The 16,855-nt window shown below is 43.2% G+C and overlaps 1 protein-coding gene across 6 annotated transcripts in view; it reads right to left on the bottom strand.

Moving 5' to 3' along the window:
* Positions 1-16,855, bottom strand: part of ELF1 (E74 like ETS transcription factor 1) — a 94,785-nt gene that overhangs the window by 60,555 nt on the left and 17,375 nt on the right. The window contains exon 1 of one of the 6 annotated variants that reach the window (XM_084201316.1): positions 9,644-9,678. The exons of 3 other annotated variants lie outside the window; for them this stretch is intronic. The gene's annotated coding sequence lies outside the window, so the exon portion shown is untranslated. Of the gene's footprint in view, positions 1-4,273; positions 4,376-4,471; positions 4,586-9,643; positions 9,679-16,855 lie in introns of those variants that run through there. 2 more of the 6 variants (XM_084201314.1, XM_084201315.1) reach the window with 2 other exon arrangements.

Below are 16,855 nucleotides of genomic sequence, written 5' to 3' on the forward strand. Positions count from 1 at the left end.
GGGGGAGTGACAGCACAAAGCAGAAAATGCATCAAGAGGATGCGAGTGGACAATGTAACCACCACCTCCGAGGACAATGCCAGGCAAATTCTGTCATCAGCAGACAATGTGCAAGCCCTGGTGCCTTCAAGACACAGTTTTCATGAAAGCTCTTCCTAAGAGGGTCATCTTCTGGTTGGAAAGACAGCCTCCACTAAAAACAAACCATGTCATCACATCCTTGAGAAACTATTCTTTCTAGCTCCAAAATTATGTAGGGCAGCACATGTAGCAGGCACAAAGAGGAGGAAACTGACAGTATCCTTGTCAACTTGCTTTTAACTTGAAATTGAGTCTGGTTGGAAGGGCAAGTTAAACATTAATTTTCTGACAGTGGTCAGCACCGGGTATCACAAAGTGTAACTGTAGTTTCACAATCATATTTTGCTGCTTCTTTCTCTAGCTGCAACTTAAAACCCAATAAACTCCAAGATAACTGAAAACTGGAGAACAGCAGAAGTGACTTGATACAAAGCTCAGAAGAGCAAGGTAGTTTTCTTCTAATCTCTCAGCTTTACTCACTCTGTCAAAAGATCTCATGAAAAACACTAGTAACGCTAGAGGAACATACAGCATGACAAAACAGTATATGCAGCCACAATAAGTAAAAATATTTCTTTCTCTCAAGAGCAGACAAAAATTTGAATCATCCAAGGTGACCCCTTTCTTCCAACACAGAAACTCAAGAGCTGTGCAGTATGACATTTATACTGAGCTCACTTCAGAAGTCAAACCACTACCATGCAAGAAGGTGAAGGAAATGCGGAAGGAGCTCACAAGTGAAGCGATGAAACCGTTAGTATGCTAACAGCAATATTCAAGAAGTGCAGTACATTCCCCTCAAAACAAAAAATGTATTTGGTAAATTCACACAGAAATGTTGATGATGAGTTAAATATAGGGTGTTCTAGAAATAGACTAAAATGTCTAATTATAGATGAAGACAGTGACATTCAATCCACCCCAAAGCAACTCTTTCCCACAGTTTCCAACCTATGCACTTAGCATTCCTATTCCTAGAAAATTATCCTAACCATAATATACTTTCCCCAAATACAGAGAGAAATAAATTTTACACGCAAATTTAGGAATTGGAGGTTTTTTCCAGGCTAACAAAACTACTATCAGTTTCACACTGAAGCCTGCTTGAACCTAGTACAAACTCACACACGACACAAGGGGAGTGATCTCTTTAAGGACAGATAAATGACCTGAGCTCCAGCCCTCTGATTCAACACTGAAGATGGCTGATAGGTAAGGCCTAAAGCACATCAAGGTAAGAATGCATAAACTTTGGTCCCTAGCCAATGGGATCCTCTCAGCGCAACCACTGACACACTGACTGTAGGAAGCTTTGCTAAAGTACAGGCTAATATTGAAGAATAAGTTGTTTTTTCCTCTACATAGATTAGCCAGGTCAGGTCAGAAAAGTGAAAACGTCCAGAGCCTTTTACACGGCTGCTGCAGACTTTTGATAAGCAAAAGACTTAAAATTCCAGCATGTACAGTCTCTGTCAACTACTTTATCTGTGAAGAAACACTTAGGTAAGATTTAAGAATGCAAGATTAAAAAATGCAAATAATCTCTAAAACATGTCAGTGGCATTAAAATTATAAGCACCATAAATCACTGGCATATGGTAGCAAAGTTTCAGAGCTTATGGTGCAGACTGTAACCAAGGCTGGAAAGGTGAACTCCACCTCCTGCCACTCCTGTGCTGAATCACTGTGGTGGGGGAAAGTCCTTGCTCCTTGTCGCACACCCAACAAAACTCCAGTAAGTTATGAAAACTTGTCAGTGAAAACAACAAAATCTGCAAGCAAAAGCTGACAAATTTTTGCTAACACCTGCAAGAAGAGAAAGCTGATTTGGTGATCACAGCTTCTCCCCTGACACAAAGGGAAATCCTCCATTTTTCTTTCTTTTCTATCAGCTCACTGAGCAGTGTCCTGCCACAGTTCCCTCCCTTGAATATGGCTGTGCTGAAATACACCTCATGTATTTGGCTTTTTTCATACATCAAGTGTCTAAAAAGTAACACACACAACCAAAGTATGAGTTTTCAGCAATCCTTAAACATCAGGCTATACCAGGCTGACAACATTCTTCAAATCTGGATGTCTATCTCTTTTTTCCTTCTCATTTGAGGACCAAGACCGTGGAATTGACAATTCTAATATTCAAGGGATGAGAAAAGAGCACATTAGAAAACCAACACTTATGTAAAGGCAGGGATCTGGAAATAATGTTCAAGCTAACTGGCATCTGATGACACCACTCCCATGTCTCTCTCAACAATCACAAACAATCCAAACTGAAAGATCCTTGCCTTGGGGGTGTATGGGGGGGGGGGGGGGGGGGGGAAGTGGGAATTTTTTTTTTTTTTTTTTTTGAGACAAACACGGGCTTCAGCTATACAAAAACTTAACACCATTTCTCTGTACCTTCTAATCCACTTCTCTGCCTTCTAGATCTGCCCAAGCTGTCATCCATAAGTCTTGGGAGGACTTCCAAATCACTTTTTCCTAGCTCCACCACTGTACCACAGATGCGTCCGTAGCCCTGGCAAAGTTCTCGTACAGCAGCAAGAGAGAATGAACATGGCAGCTTTTGCCTTCAAAGAGGAACTGCTCCTTTGTGAAGCCCTGATCAAGAGAGAGTAGCACTGGCCACTTACCCTTTAGAAAACAAAAAGCCTTCTTCCCAAGATAAGCAGCTGCAGCTTGGGAGATGACTTAAAAAGAAAAACTTAAACCCTCAAGGTTTTAGGGCTAGATGTTTCAACAGGGTCTGGTGCAAAAGAAAGAAGGGGAGAAAAGAGATAAGGAAAGGGAGGATCATGTTCTACCAGTTGCAAGCAGAGAGCCCTAGGATCTGAAAATAAAAGTCATGATGATAAAAAGAAAGATACAAATATATATAAGAATTTTTCAGAAAAAAAACTTTTATTACTAACTTTTTTTTTCAAGTAGTTCCTCTGTAATTTTATCTGTGATTTCTCAACATGTAACAATGCGCCAAATAAATCCCCCAAATACAGGCTAAACTTGATGCTTTTAGAAAGAAAAAAACCGAAATGTAAAATGAAAAGATAGTGAAAACACATTGTACTGTAAGATGCCGAAGGAAGATATGGTTGAACACTCGGAAGGCTGAAGACAAGAGACAGCCTCACCCAAAATGTGACCATTTACTTAATGGTTGCCTCCCTCTCTCTCCCTCCCCTGCAACTGATCACAGTACTAAGCAAGACTCCATTATACTTCTCAGATACAGGCTCTAGACAGTAAATGAACCTGGAAAGTATTCCCCTGTGCACAACAGCTCAAGTGCCCCGTCATTTAATTTCCAGTAAGAAGGTATCGAATTTGATTTCTCAAATGACAGATGGAAATATATGGTCCGAAGTTATACACTCAGACAAAACTTCTAAAGAACGTTTTCATTCAACAAAGGTGGAAACAGAGATTCTTTTTCAACAACTTTGCTGGAGTCCAGAAGTACATAATTAGGAGAATCAAGGTGGTTTTCATCCACTGAAAGTTTAAGAAGCAATTTGACGCACCACAATTACCTCCAAGATTTTCTTCTCCCATTACAACTACCACTAAGCTTATTTTCTAATTGGTCTGCCGTGTATACCATCACCGTAACTTCCATTTTTTAATCATTTTCAGGAAAAGGTGAGTACCTGCCCAATAACAACTTAACTCTTTCTATTTTGAAACGAAACCGCGGCGGCTACCGTTAATGGCTCTGTTTCGGCAGAAAGAGAACTTCAGTTTAAGGGCGCAGAGAATGATCTGTCCTCGAAATGATATTTTAAATCTGCCATTTTAAAGTCACCACGGACCACACCGGGCGAACAGCAGCGGAGCGGAGGTGTTCAAAGCCGCAGCGCTGATAGCCAACACTTTGCCCGAATAGCTCTGGACCGCACTCTGTTCCACGCTAGCCGAGTCCGGGCACAACACAGCTTCAGAATAAATAAAATACGTGAATTTTACAGTCCGCTGAGCGGCGGCTGGAGGGCTCCGACCGGCAGCCAGCCTGGCACCCCCGCACGCTTAAAAGGAGACAAAAGTATAAAACGCAGCCAAATTACAAGCCAGCTGTCACACTTGTGCAGCGCGCTGCTCAGAGAAGCACAGCCGCGGTGCCCTTTGCCCGCAGCAACAGGCACAGCCTCAGGCAGCTCACGGCGCTGCTGCCCCGAGACGTCCCTTTACTCACGGCCCAATTAATATTTCGCTTTTCCCTGCTGCTGCTCTTTTCCAGAAGTTCCCTCTTCCCCGCAGTTTCTCCCGACGGCTGCGGAGCGCTGCCCCGGGCGCCGCCGCCCGTCGAGGCAGCAGCGGCAGCCGCCGCCCGCAGCCCAGGGCGCCGCGTCCCCCCGGCCCGCCCGGCTCTCGCTCCCCGGGCAGCACGTACCGCCCGGCCGCGGGGCCCGCGGCGCCGCCCCGGCCTCCCCGCAGCGTCGTGCAGCTAAAATGGCTCCTGTCGAGAGGGGGAAGTTGTGCCCGGGCCCCGGACGGTGACTCACCGCGGGGCCGGGCGGCTCGGCTCGGAACGACACGACACGCCCCGGGGCGGCGGCCGGCGCTCCGCCGGGCCCGGCCCGCAGGTGGCGGCGGGGCGCGGGGGGGGACGGGCCGGCGGCGGCCTCGTGACCCGCCCGGGCTCCGCTCGGCCCGGCTCCCTCGTGGGCAGAGCGCGCCCGAGCCGCGCCGCCCCGTCCCGCTCCCGGCACCCGCGCCCGCCGCTGCCTCCCATCCTTACGAAACATCCCGCCCCGCACCCCTCCATGAGTAATAATTCACAGAGTCAATTAGGTTGGAAAAGACCTCTGAGATTATCGTGTCTGACCCGCGACCAAAAACCCGCCTGTCAACTAGACCATGGCACCAAGTGCCTCCTCCAGGGACGGTGACTCTGTCACCTCCTTGGGCAGCCCATTCCAATGTTTAACCACCCTTTCTGTGATGAAATTCTTCCTAACGTCCAACCTAAACCTCCCCTGGCACGGTTTAAGACTGTGTTCTCTCATCCTAAGTTAAATGAACAAACACATTTCTGTAGAACATCTCATCTTTTCAACCAATATCATCTTGCTCACACCAAACTGGTTAAGTCCTGAGAAAGAGTGAAACTTTGGAAGGCCAAAATGCTTGGGGAAATTTTGTTAAAGTGAAGTATCGAATGGAACATGGACAGACAGCCAATGCCAGAGCCAGGGTTCCTGTGATTCCCAGTAAATTTCTGATACGCTCTTCATGTTCTTTAAACAAAGCCTCATGCCTAGCAAACAACACACTGAAAGCCCTCTAGCCCTCAGCAGTGTAGGTGCTTGGGACAGGCTCTGTGATCACATAGGGCATGCTGAAAGGCCTGACAGAAGTGTAATTTTGAAAACGTGGTGCAGACGGTGAGGACAGAGTTAATTCCACCTTGTTTCTGTAGGAAGGGTAAGCTCATGCTCTGTTTGCAGGCTGGCATGTGCACTGGTTTTCCACAAATTCCCAGAAAGGCAGAGTCCAAAGCAGTGCACTAGCCATAAGGGAAGGCGTGGCACAGGCACCTAAGCCACACAGCCACCAGAGAGAGTGCAACGGCATGGCAATGAGCTGGGAGGCGAGGAAACAGCAGGAGCGACCTTGCAATGAGCAGAAAAAATGAGAGTAAGAAAAACCTGAAGCTACTTCTAGCAAACACACTGAGATAAATTCAAAAATATTTCAGGACAGCTGTCATTAATGCTCACAGTAATAATTAACCAGTAGTCCCACAAGTTTTGTGCTGCATAAAACCCGTATTTTATGGACATTAAGATCTCCAACTACTGGTTATGCTTAATTACCAAGAAGAAAATTTTGGGGTTACTTCCAAGTAATTGAGTCCTTATGATACCTGCATGGCACTTAAAAGCAAAACTGGGTCCCAGTTTATTGTTTAAAGGGCAGTATATATGACTTTATTAGATGTAGTTTATTATCCTATTTTTGCAGCCTGCTTTAGTGAAAGATCTGAAAGAAGAAGCAGCAGCACACTTTTTATGACTTACTGATTAAAAGTATCAATTAAGTCAGTACTAAAATATCTTCACTACAGCTGTTTATCAAAATATGACTTCATTTGTATTTCTCAGTTGAAAAAAGTCCATGAGGAGAAAACACTGTGTCATTATTTTAGTTATTATATTTTTTCCACCTCTCACAACAGATGTATATTCCTTCTCTCCAATAACTTAAGTCTAGTCAAATCTTACATCTAAAAGCATTTGTTTCTTGTGCTGCAAAACCCTTTGTAAATCACGGGGCATGGAGGGAAGAAATCTGACCCAGGTGCACAGCGGTTACAAGGAACTGTAACATTGGCACAGGGAGAGCACCATTTTAATAATTAAAGAAAGTCCAATAGTTATGTTTTAGAGAGGAAAGAAACAACACATTCTTATCCAAGCAGTCAACTAAATTGAAAAATCATTTTGTAGTGATGTATTAGCACAAGCTATGCAAACATTTTGCTGTTTCTAAGCTAAATCTGGAAGCAGTATTTTTTAAAAAAGCATATGTAGAATGTAAACATATTTAGAGAGAGAGAATGCAGGTGGATGTTCATCCCTGGAACTGTATCAGGTTTCTTGCTAATTATAATTTTGGCTTGAAGAAGTGACCTTGCCCATTGCTGGGATGAGTATTTCCATGAAACTTAGATCACCATTTGCCCAAAAGACATAGCTAGACACTGACCAACAGCACAGCTTAAGCCAATTTAAACAGCTTTAGCCCTCCACTCCATCCCAGCCTCATATTCCTTGCACTGAGCTACTCCCCCCACTGTTTCCCAGAGCAAATATTTGTGCAGTCACACAGCGTGGCAGAGGGTGGAGCCCACCAACAGAAAAGTTAAGGCTGTACAAATAAATAAATAAATAAATAAATAATGCACAATATAATTTTCACATTGCTGTTGGCCCCAGCTCCCAGAGAAACACATGCCAAATCATGTGCTCCAAGGGGAGCACTGCAGCCCAGCAGGCTTGGACTGGCAGAGATCTGGATATGGCTCTTACTTCTGCTGGCCTCAAGTGAGAACCCAAGCAAGCTGCTTCTCTGTTCACACCCTGCTTTGGTAATCACCTCCCTCCTCCACAACTGGCTTTGAAAGCTACAGGTCTGCAAGGGCGGGATGAGATGGGCTGCCAGGAGGCACAGGAGCAGAACAAAGCAGCTGCCTGCACAAGGGCAGCCTGAAACTGAAACCATGCGAGGACACACCACCTGAAAGGCACACCATTTAGTCTCATAAAAACAAGCCAAAAGAAAAGTTTGTGAATGTGTTCAGCTTTCATTTTTGGATGGGGGTTGGGGAGGAGAAAATACTGTTTTGATGAAGGAAAGGGAGCAGAAAATTTAGATCCAAAACTCTTAGTTTCATTTTTTTTTTTCTGCTACATTATACACAAGTTCACCACATGAGAAGACTTAGCAAGTCCCCATTTATGTGGCCCCCTGTGGTATCATTCCTAAGGCAGCTCAAGATGCTGTCACTCCTTTCCACTCTTGCAAGAGGAGATCCCACCACCCTGCTCCCAGCTGAGGCTCATACAATCACCTCATACAGACTTGGGGCTTCATCATACTCTGTCTCAAGACTGGATAAAAATCTGATTTAAGAAGCTTCTGGTTTGCATTTGTTTTTGTAGGATCCCAGTATCTCAAGCTTTGCAAAACAGTTCATCTCAGGCGCCTCTGGAAGGGAAGGAAAAACTCCAACAATCCCATTCGCAAGCACAGCCCCAAAGAACGCCTGGGCAATGGATACATCCAACATGACACTGTATATGGAGGGACAACACTTGAACCAGCTTCCACCCAAGTCTTAATACCCAAACTCCTACATCAGCTTTTCTCCTTGTGTACAACACCAAGAAACACTAGTAGCGTGGCTAACACATTTTAATCCAATCAATATGATATGCATCTATCACACTGCCCTGGTACTTTGGGCTTGTGGGCTGGCACCTTCCACGGGGGTAGATGCCACGTACAACACAGGCTGACACTGTTGTGGTTTTCTAATGCTGCCTGATGCATAATGACCTAAATATTTACACATGGAGAAATTGTATCAGATTATAAGGTAGCTTACTCCTATGCTCAAAGGAAGGAGGACTTTAGGCACAGAAAAATTCGTACCATTGTGTTATTTAAAAACTTATTCACAAATTCAGGCAATACACTTCTGATGTTTTTTTAAGACAACTGTTTGCCAACTACAAACTTGCATTTTCAGAGTTATCAATAAAAAAGAATCTCAGAGAAGAAATGTGGATGACACCTGAAGAGCGGCCCATGCAGCTATCAGTTCTTAATTTCCAATTTAAAGGTAGGGTTCAGTGACATTTTAGAGCACACTGTGAAAGCAGAGCACGATGAATTTGAGAAAATACAGTCTACTTTTACACTGTGCTCATCTTCTGAACTTCAGTTGAATTGCTGGATAGGAAAGGTGATAGTAAACAAAGTGCATATAAAAAGGCCACTATACTTCTAAAAAGTTGAGAGGGAAGGTATCCTGGTCATCTGTGTTTAATTGGAATCCTTCAGATAGTAAATATCCTCTTTCAAAATACACAAGGGAGTGTTTCTCAAGTCTATGGTAGCAGAAGTCTCCAGAAATGATTCCTTGGTAGCAGAAGGGCTAGAAAGGTGCCTGAAATTAAATGGATTCACAATCAAGCACCAGGCAGCTTTAACCTCGTCCATTCTGTCCTTCCAACTGCACCTCCAGTGTTTCCTACTGAAAGCAGATTTGACAAAGATGCTGCCTTTGCCAGCAGTACAGCAACATCCCACACAGCTACAAACCCTTGACCTTGTACCAGCCTTGCACAAACTCTACTTTGATCACCTCTAAGGTATTTCTAGGTCACATCCCAGCAATGGCAAGCCTATAGGACAATTTACTTTTCCTCACTCTTTCAAGTTCCTTCCTTCCTCCTTTTGTTACAGATTTGCCTCTGCTGAGAAGTACTGCTTCCCAATATTTCTGAGAATGGTTTAAAATCTGGGTATAAAATGAACTCCTTTCTACTGACAAGCAAGCTGTGGAAGAAAAGAATTCCAAAAATCCAGGTAGTAGATATAGCTCTGACACAGGATAATCTCTGATTCACTCTCAGACAGGAGCTACAGGCTCCAGCTTCTCCCTAGCACTTCTTTACCAACCCCAACCAAACTTTTCCCTTCCCATCCTCTGCTTGCACTGGTTCTGATCCATGTGGTACCTGTTAAGCCTTCCACTGATCCTTTTAAATGCCTTACTGTGGCAGAAAGCTGACTGGGGAGGATGGGGAATGCTGGCTGCTCTTGAACTACATCAGACCGTGATGAGCACTGCCCACCAAAGACATCAGACCTCCCTCTGTGGTAGTAATAACTACTACATTGGGACTGCACTCAGGTAAATTTTTCACCCTAAGATTCACATGATTGCACAACAGTCACAAAAAAACCCCAAAAAACAAAAAGATACATTACTCAGGAATGCTACAGGCAGAGGGGAGGGACAGAGGTACTGCTAAACCCATGGCTTTCTGACCTGAGCTTGCTCTTGTTCTGTCCTCCCTCTGCACGCTCCTTGCCTGTTTGTTTCAGAAAGTGCACTGAAAGTTATTTAACATCCTATAAATACCCCTGCCAGTAGGTGTGACAGAAGTCACGCTTGTAAACCCACAGCTCAAAGGCAAGTCACGCAAAGAAACAAAAATAGAGACAGGACAAGTTTATACCCCATACTACTACTCTCAGTGAGCTTTAGACTCCAAAAATAATGAAACAAAAAGAGTTAAACCATAAGCTGCAAATATTTTGAAAATACAATGCAATGTTACCAGGTTTTCCCAGGAGAAAAATGAAACATTGTCATGCATCACCTAATGCTATTGGTAAGCACACTCAGACAGACAGTTAAAGCTTTGGCATCCTAAAATCTCTTATCTAAACTCACTTATCGTTTGCTAATTTCCAGTTCTTCATTCAGAGTCACTAAACTGATCCATAAAAAGGCCAACTTTCCTAACATCTTTGAATGCCATCTGCAAAAACTGTACCAGCACACACCCTACAAGAATCAAGGCAACGAATCAGAAGGAAATGGACAGAGGAATGCATTTTATACCAATAAAGAGCTAACTCTATCTGGATTTACTTTTTTTTTTAATCTAGAAGAGCTTACTGTTGGAAAAGGCACAACCTGTTTCTGAAACAAGGCAGAAAATAGTGTAATTCTAATAAGGCCCAAGTACATCTTTTCATTGTAAAGGCAACACTATTTTATATACAGAACACCTCACTACAACATATTTGCAACAAAGCCAAAATGAACTCATTTTTGTAATTGAATTACTGAATATCCCAAGAGAACCAACAAGGGCATAGAAATATCATGTCTTTATTCCAAATTCTCACACAGTATGTGTATCAGCCCTGAAAATTCCTTTAAAATATATTTTAATAAAATACAAATCTATACAATCCTGACTGCAGTAAGATTATTCTAGATCCTTAACTTTACAAATGAAATGATGACTTATTGGTACAGCTGGTTTGAAAGACAAGTATTAGGTTGCCCATCTCTCTCTACAGATTTGCACTCAAAGGTTTTAAGCAAATACGGATTTCCCACTATTGCGCAAGATACAAAGGTAAGGGGCTACAAGATATGAAGTAAAATTTATAAATACTGATAACATTCAAAAAACATAGGAATGGAAGAAAAGTCTAGACTTTCCAAGGATAAGAACCATCCTTTCCAGAAAGAAAGTCAGTTTTGATCCTTGAAGTAGAACAGCACACCCAACATCATCCCACAAGCTTCAGATCCCCCACTATTATACCCCTTCAGAGCTATGCTGCATTAACTGGATGGTTGTATTTGCTCCAGAATCCTTGCAAGGATAGTTTTGAAGAATACCATTAGAGATGTTACTACATCAGTAAACTTGGCCTTTGCTCTTTTCCTTTCTTACACACACAAACACAAAATCCAGAACTATTTGTAAACATGTTGTTCTGTAGTTTTTCTTTTTGATGCCTGAATGTTGTAATCCACAATACAAGAAAGAAAAAAAAATCGGGGAAGTGAATGAACTGAAATATATACTAAGTGACACTATGTTGCAAATACATCCAGAAGGAACATAAAACAGAAGACTGGGCAAATTTTATAGAGTCCAACAGGGGTTTCTCAACTGGGACACTTTGTAGTTGGCTAAGACCACTCATTAAAAAGTTGTAACTGTATTTTTTTCCTCTGCTCATTCTGTGAGTCATTACATTTCTGGGTGTTGCAACACATTCATGAATAATAAATACATACTAGGAAGAGCAAAAAAACCAAAACTGTTCATAGTGGATTTTTTAATGTCTGTATTTATCAGTATAAAAATCAAGAATGAAGTTGAGATTTTCAGAAGTTTCTATGCAAGGAATGCTATTAATCACAGACAAAGTATTTGGTACACCCAGACACCAGTCCACAGACACATGCCAAAGTTACAGCACAGCAGCGTCAGTATTGCTGTTATTGTTTGGCCTCTTTACAGGGTGGGAGCAGAGGGGGAGGGATCATAATGTTCCCCATCAAACCCTCTCCTGAGGAAGAACAGCTAGGCACCGCCCTTAGCTACACAGTTCTGGACCCAAAGCTGCACTTCTGCAGCTGCCCTTTTTTTTGGTTTTGTTTTGTTTTTTAAATTTATTTTCTTTTAAAGAGCAGAGAGTTAGGTTTCAGAGGCTGCACAGTCCCAGAACACCATCCATACTACAGGAAATTACTGGTGATAGCTTAAAGAAGTACCACGGAATTATTTATCCACATCTGTGTTTTAGACAATAACAAAAAGAGCACCCAACAGATGCATGTGTCAGGGTGGTTGCTGCAAGTTTTTCTACTGCTCCAGTCAGACGAAAAAATGTTCACTTCTATTCCAATTTCTTTTATCCTTTCAATCCTGGTGCCTTATGCAGGCCACACTGGCTACCTCACACACTTATGCTGACTCCCTGTATGGATGCAGACCAAACTCATGGAATTAAAGGAAATCCAGATAAACAACATTTTTAGAAAAATGATGAGCTAGAGTTCCATGAATATTTTAGATGCTTACAAGAATGCAAAAGGGTATTTCTGCACTGCTCAGGATGTGAACACAAAGGAAAGGAAAGTGTGTTTATTACTGCTCTTCCAGCTGCTTTAATTAATGGAGAAAGACAAAAGTGGTAACTTGGAGAGGCAGGAGATAGAAAATAAATTATGAAAAAAGTAAGCTCATGTGAATGAATCAATTTTCCATTGCAACTCACTCAGGCTGAGACCTGGCTATTAAAGAACAGTTAGCTAGAAACGCAACCTGGTTACTTGCTTGTTCAGGAAATAATATTTTTAGTAGCAGGCTTACCTATCCAAATACATGCTACATTAACCAACTGGTAAATACATAAATCATGGAGGAGAGAGGGGAAAAAAAATAAAGACTGCAGGACACAAAAAAGAAGGGTACTGAGGAGCTCAGCATTGCTGGGAAGGGGAACTGGGTGCTGGAAGGCCAACATTTTTATCTCTCAGCTACATTTCAAGTCACAAGACCAACAGTTTCCATCTCTGTGCTCATCTTCAGTCAGGCAAGCAGTCCTACCAGCAAATTGTGTAGGACTGAGATCCTGTGGATCAGTCCAAGAAACTAAACCATCACCTCTGCTAGTGTTACTTGCCCATAAAAACAAGGTAGAGCAGTTGGATGTATCCTAAACAGGCATGGAGGTTCAGCTCCAGAGAAAATTGCTGCTATTATGATGTGTTTTCCAAAAGCTTCCCAGGAATCATCTTTCTTGGTTCCATGGTCTAGGGAGCCCTGAAACCAAAACTGGAAAGCAGAGGCTAAGAGAACAAGAAGACATTATGGCAGGCACAGTTTCCCACATGTGATTTTCCTCCTGCTTTCTACTAACAGAGGTCATTCTGTTATTAATGGAAGCAGCTCAATATTCTCCCCAAATAACCTGTCATAAAGGCTTAATATTCTCAATGCTACATTCAAAGTACTATATAAAATTCATATTTATTATTTCAGTCTCATTTGGTCTCTTTAGCATTTCAATATATATGTTTAAACTTATTATCCATTTTGTCCTGCATTTATTGAAGGTCCCTCAGCTTTAAAGATACCTGTGCTCTGAAAAGCACCCCACTAGAACTGAGTGATTTCAACTCCCTCCACCATCAAGGAACAGGAGTTCACATTCTAGCACAGTAGCCTCAATTCAGAGTGTTTCATCTACTGCTTCTCTGTAACTAATTTTATTTCTTGAACTTTTCCTTTAATGCACCCCATTTTTAGCAAGACTTACTAGAAATGTTTTCCAGTTTTGCATAGCAGACAAAAATATACCACTTGTGACTGAGAGCACAGAAATCTTCCTGTGTGAGTAATTGAAGAGTAACATCAAACTAATTTCATTTTAATATTCAGAATAACAATAATTAAAACAACCTTTTTGATCACAGTAGTCAATGATCTCACTGAGGAAGGAGAAAGAGTAAAGAAAATTACTTTTTTGGGTTTTATTAATGAATTGCTCTCATCCTCAGGCCTGTTGGTTTTATTATATGATCCCTTGCTGCTGTGCATAAGCTAGCAGCAGCTTGTTGTAGCAGGCACAGGCCCTGTGGACCTGCCTTGGCGTTCAGAAACAGGATGCTGAGTCAGGATGACTGAACAAAAGGAGCCCCTCTCTCTCGCTCTCGGACCCTGGCTTATCTCTCTGTAAAGCTATAGGTCACTTTCCTTTAACCCTTACTATTGGACAATTCTCAATCCTCCCTAACCCTATATAAACCCCTGTTTCTGCCCGGCTCGTCGGAGCCGCTGTCCCTGAGACCTTTCGAGACACTCCGTGGAAGAGCTACGAAGAAGACCAATAAAGACATCGTCTTGGAACCTCATACAGCGCTCTCCTCTCTTTCCCGGTCTTGCGAATGCCTGCTGGGTGCCCCAGCCAAGCCTAGCTAGCCTAAAGAGCTGAAATCACTCATGAGCTGATAATCACTGAGCTGTATATCACTAAAGGCTAGCTAAGGCATAGGCTGGGTGCACTGCCAGAGCTTGGGCTGATTAGCCCCCCTCAGAGCTGAGCTATCCGGCTTTAATGCAGCTCCTGGGTACACCCCGTAGCCCAGCCAGCGGCATTAACTGGCGCCCGAACAAGGGGATCTAAACCCTGGAGAGCAGCATTTCTTCCTGAAATAGTAACTGCCTTCGGATCGTCAAACCCCAGAAGAAGTAAGGCCTCCGTTTTAGAAGGTCTACTTTGAATGGACTCAGTCGACCCTCACCTTCACAGCTGGACGACTGTCCGAGGAGACTTGAGACGGCGAGACCACCTACCAGCAGACCTTTTGACCCACATCTGGCTGAAAAAGTGTAAGTTTTAAAAAATCAGCCTTTCTTGCGCGCAAAAAATTCACTTCGGTCCCTTTTTAGTTTTTTTTTCCTTTTTTTTCTCTTTTTTCTGCTGGTAGGGAATGGGATTAATGGGATCTAAACTTAGTACAAGATCCCAGGATAAAAAGAGAGAAATTTATTTACTAATTCTAGAAATCCTATCTACTAACAACTTCTCTTTTTCTAAAGGTAATCTTTCCAAATCTAATCTGAAAAAGTTTATAACATGGATAATCCTCCAGTTTCCTGATGTTACTACAAACTCTATAACGCTAGATTCTTTTTGGGATCAGGTTAGAATTAGACTCTATCTTTTACAGTCCAAACAGAATCTATCTGTAACTCGCTTTATACCTATATTTCATATTATAACAAAAGCCGTAGAAGTAGTTAACAAAAGTTCTTCTCGTACTAACACCTCAGGGAAAAACAGAGATACGATCTTATCTGTCCCAACAGACCCTCCAAATGCAAATTGTGCTGATAAGGTCGCTGTCACATCCTCTCCTTCCCTGGGTCCTAGTGCGGCGTCTGATCCTACCACACAGCTAACCCCTCGGTCAGCAAATACTAATACAAACCTCGCGCCGCAGCAAACCCCCTGTAGCCAAACCTTGCCGTGTGCTTCCTCAAATCCATCCCAGTCCCAAAAAGCTCTGCCAAAGCCAGCTCCAACACAACATAGAAAGCATAAGGGTCGCTCTCGCTGTTACTCCTCCTCCTCCTCGGACAGCAGTGACAGTGACTCTGATTCTGATACACAGTATATTGATGCATGGGCCCAAATTAAGCTCGAAGCTGCAAAGGCAGGGGATTGGGAAATGGCACAGAGAATTTCTGCCTTCCCAGTAGATTATAAAAAGGGAAAAAGAGGGGGGGCCACTACCCGAAAAATGTGGGAACCTCTAACAAATAAGGAACTCATACAGCTGAGGAACACAGCTAAAGAACATGGCAGAAGCTCTCATATTTTTAGAAATTTCCTAGAAGCCATGTTCTCAGCACATATCTTGGTACCCCACGATATTAAGAATATGGCCCACTGCCTCCTTTCCCCAGCAGAATATATGTTATGGGAAAGGCATTGGAAAAAACAATTGAAAACATTATCAGATTCATATGCTAAAAATGCTGAAAGGCCAGATCTTACAGTCGAACAGCTGGCTGGTGAAGGGGATTTACAGAAACCCAATGATCAGGCTGACACCTTACCTAAGGAAGCATTGCAGGACCTGGCTATGGCAGCAAAAACCTCCTTACTTCTTACCCCAGATGATTCCATTCCTTCCCAACATTTTTCTAATATCAAACAAGGAGTAGAAGAAAGCTTTATCAAATTTGTGGATAGAGTTAAAGACGCTCTGGAAAAACAGATAGAGAGCACAGAGGCAAGAAAAGAACTGTTGTGTAAACTTGTCATGAGTAATGCTAATGAAAAATGCAAAACAATTCTGAGGGCTCTACCCCTGGACACAGAACCTACCATAGAGCAAATGCTGGAAAGCTGCACACGCCATTTGTCCAGTGAAAATACAGTGGCAGAAGCAGTTTCTAAGGGTATTGCTGAAGGAGTTTCTGGTGCATATGCAGTTATGACTTCTAAAGACCAGACTCGCTGCCTGTACTGTGGTGATTTGACACATTTTATGAGGGACTGTCCAGACAGGCTGCCTGCCCGATACCCTGGCCACACCTACCGAAGGCCCCAGCACCAGCCACGCTACCAGCCGTATTCGGGAAACGGGTCTCGGAGCCCGGTGGAGCCCCGGGCTACGACAACAAATCAAAGGCCACCCAGACCCATCCACGCACCGCCCCGGGAGATTCCAGAACACCTGAAGAGGATCCAACACACGGAGTGACACCGATGGGAACAAGGCGCCAGCTGGTAACCACTCTGTCCATTGACTTTAAAAATAAAGATGTTTATCGTGTTCCCACAGGCAAACGTGGGCCAAAAGGCGGTCCTTCTAACATCTTAATTATAGGTGACACTGTCCATAGCCCAAAGGAGATCTTTGTTGTTCCAGAGGTGCAGACAGTGCACTCAGGACAGGAAATCTTTGTCCAGGTGTACTGCACGGACTTACCATATTTTCTTTCAAAGGGAACTCCAATTGCACAAGCTTTTCTACTCCCAAAGAATCACAGGGAGCAGCTTCCTCTCAACCCTACAGCAATGTGGGCACAAGTTGTGAGACCAAGTAAGCCTACCATCGAGTGTGGTCTCACCTGCAAAGGAGAAAAGTTCCACCTGCCAGGGATGCTGGACACCGGTGCTGATGTGACCATCATCGCTCGCTCAGAGT

The sequence above is a fragment of the Fringilla coelebs genome (assembly GCF_963513975.1).
Source record: "Fringilla coelebs genome assembly, chromosome: 2".
In the NCBI taxonomy this organism is placed as follows: Eukaryota; Metazoa; Chordata; class Aves; order Passeriformes; family Fringillidae; genus Fringilla; species Fringilla coelebs.